General features: G+C 44.5%; 1 pseudogene; it reads right to left on the minus strand.

The window, feature by feature from the left end:
- Window positions 1-1,322: 1,322 nt before the first annotated feature.
- LOC114692567 lies at window positions 1,323-1,778 on the minus strand (annotated as a pseudogene).
- Window positions 1,779-2,827: the final 1,049 nt, after the last annotated feature.

The following is a 2,827-nucleotide window of genomic DNA, read 5'->3' on the forward strand; positions in this document are numbered from 1 at the left end:
TGTGTGTGTGTGTGTGTGTGTGTGTGTGTGTGTGTGACTTTTTTAAAATTCTTGCCAAACACCTCACATTTTACTCATTTTACAAAGCACCAAGTGACACATTGCCACAGAAAAAAGCACAGCGCTTAGTTTACATCCCATAAAATCAGAATGCTCACATGGAAAGTCAGTGTGGATTTTTTTTTAACTATAAAATTTAAAGTCAAAAGTATACATTAGGAATTGAACCATTTTCTTCTTTCTAGGGATGTGACACACACGCTTTCTGGTTGGTGACAGTCTACCAAAGATGACAGGTGACCGAAAAAACTAGGTATTGCCCCTCGCCCCTAGGCAGAGCTGGATCAGGGGAGCATCGCCTTGGTGGAAGAGATTGCTACAGAGACAAATTGCAGACAACCTACTCTCCCAACAGCAAACCCAGCTCAATGGCCTACGCAATGGACTGCAGACAAGCACGCACACACTCACACAAACTTAGCATGCTGTTGTGACAGAGATGCGGCCTATTTCTAGCATACAGCCTGTGTGCACTGGTGCCCGAGAGGATTTCCACTTGCAGCACTCACAATTAAGAAGCACACAGCATATAATACTTTGATCTTTGAAGTGGTTGATCATGGGCGTTCCAAGATCATACTCACTAGCTTAGCCTGAGTTTTCATTTATAAAAATATGTTTCTTTAAAATGATGCTTAGAGACTTAGAGGAAGGACGGGACTGCAGCAAGAGCAGCAGAACTGGCTGTGGGAAGGATGCTGATATAAGGACGGGAGTTCCTTTTCACTGGGGTAGTGGACATCTCTCATTGATTCGTACAGCCAGGCAAGCTGTAATCACAGGAGACTCAGAAATCAGGATAGCTGGCCCCAGGAACTCCCTAGATTAACACCCCCAAGCAAAAAAACCATTGAGGCTGAGGACTGAAACTGACTCATGTAAAAACAGGTGCACAAGGACTCATGTAAAGTCTGCTGGGATGAAGGACTCATGAGGGAGGGTTTTCCACACTGCTGACACACTGCACCACCAAACTGCTGGGGGAGGGCCCCCAGGTGAGGTGGCCACCAGGGGGCCCTGCTCCAGGAGTCACTCAGAAGCACCTGGGAGAGGTATGTGCCTTGGGACGGGAGGGATGAACATGAAGGTTACTGAGGTCACACCGTGTTTTTGGACAAGGGCCAGGAGCGTCGGTCATGTTTTCCTGGACTCATCAAAACTTCACATGAACGAAGATGCATCTGTCATCAGTAGGCCTTATTTCTCTGAGCCGGCTGGGCTGGTGACCTCCTGGTGATCACACCCATGTCTGAAGGTGGGACCTAGTGCCGCAGGTTGTTCTGGGAAGCTGGTGTCGAAGAGGACTTGCACAGAGAAGTCAGGACCAAGACGCTGTTTAAGTTCAGTCCTCGGCCTTTCTTTTCTTCTCCTTGTACAGGATGTACAGGAACATCTTCTTGAAAGACAGAAAATCCATGAACGTGAGCAGCATGTCAAAGATGGTGCATCCTCATGGTGCTGCAATGTTATTGTGAAAGCTGCCATGTTGAAGCCTGGGATACACTCCAGCAACTGCTCTTCAATGTACTTCTCTACCAGAAAATATATTCATTAAAAATGGGGGTATAGGTGAGTATATTATCTTCTGTGTCTTCAAACTCCTGGTAGTACTTGTCCATGAAGTTCCTCTGCAATAACTGGAACTCGTCATCCATAATAATGTGCTCTAAACACCCAACCACAGCATCAAATTCTGCATCAGAGGCAGAGGAGCTCATCCTGGCTCTAGGCCAGCGAGGTGTATCTGCTGGTAGTGAGTGTGACCACCACCGGAGGAGCACCAGCCTAGAGGGTAGGTAACCGGATCAGGAGTGGCCTGAGATGGATGGTAAGGCCACCGCCCAAGTGTGTGACTTTTATAGACTAACTCCATGGCCTGCATTCCCTCTTCTGAGCTTCCACTGATGTCCATGATTAGCTTAGTCGTCAGCAGAGATTTCTTTAACGCCTAAAATGTCTCTTTTGAAAAGCTGTGCTCTTCATATGGCTAGACAAGATTTCACAGTAAACACTCTCAAACTCAGGGTTTAACTTCACTTCCTTTATAAGCGGCTTGAATATGGCAATGTTCAAAGCTTAAGGGCTTCTTGCAACCTTTCTGGCTGATCAGGAGCACTATCCTTCTCATGCACGGGTGTGGTGGTAATCTAATTGTACTGAAATATTATTTTGATTGTATGTAATAAATAAAGTTGTCTGGGGGTCAGAGCTATTAGAGCCATAGCAAGAGCCTGGCAGTGGTGGCGCACGCCTTTAATCCCAGCACTCGGGAGGCAGAGCCAGGCGGATCTCTGTGAGTTCGAGGCCAGCCTGGGCTACCAAGTGAGCTCCAGGAAAGGCGCAAAGCTACACAGAGAAACCCTGTCTCGAAAAAAAAAAAAAAAAAAAGAAAATGCTATATGTATATTTCTAATTGTATTTATTCCATCCATTTAACAATGTAATGCAAATTTCTGATCCTTGAATGTTATTATTATCAACTATTAGGATATAAAGAAATGAAAGCTAGTAGTTAGACATTATCATAGAACTTGTAGTCAGATTAGATATGTTTTAAAAATTAAGCAGAGATGTTTTAGACAGGTCATCTTCAAACCCTTCAGAGATCTACAGAATATGGCATTTAAAATGTTTTAATAACTTAGAAAATTTTTCTTTTTTGAGACATGTCAGCTCCTGACAGTACTAATCTACTTCAGAGAAAATATGGGCATTGAAGAAACTGCATATGGAGTCAACTTTCATTCTGGCAAAAGTTAGCCACTGG

The sequence above is a fragment of the Peromyscus leucopus genome, chromosome 8a, assembly GCF_004664715.2.
Source record: "Peromyscus leucopus breed LL Stock chromosome 8a, UCI_PerLeu_2.1, whole genome shotgun sequence".
NCBI lineage: Eukaryota > Metazoa > Chordata > Mammalia > Rodentia > Cricetidae > Peromyscus > Peromyscus leucopus.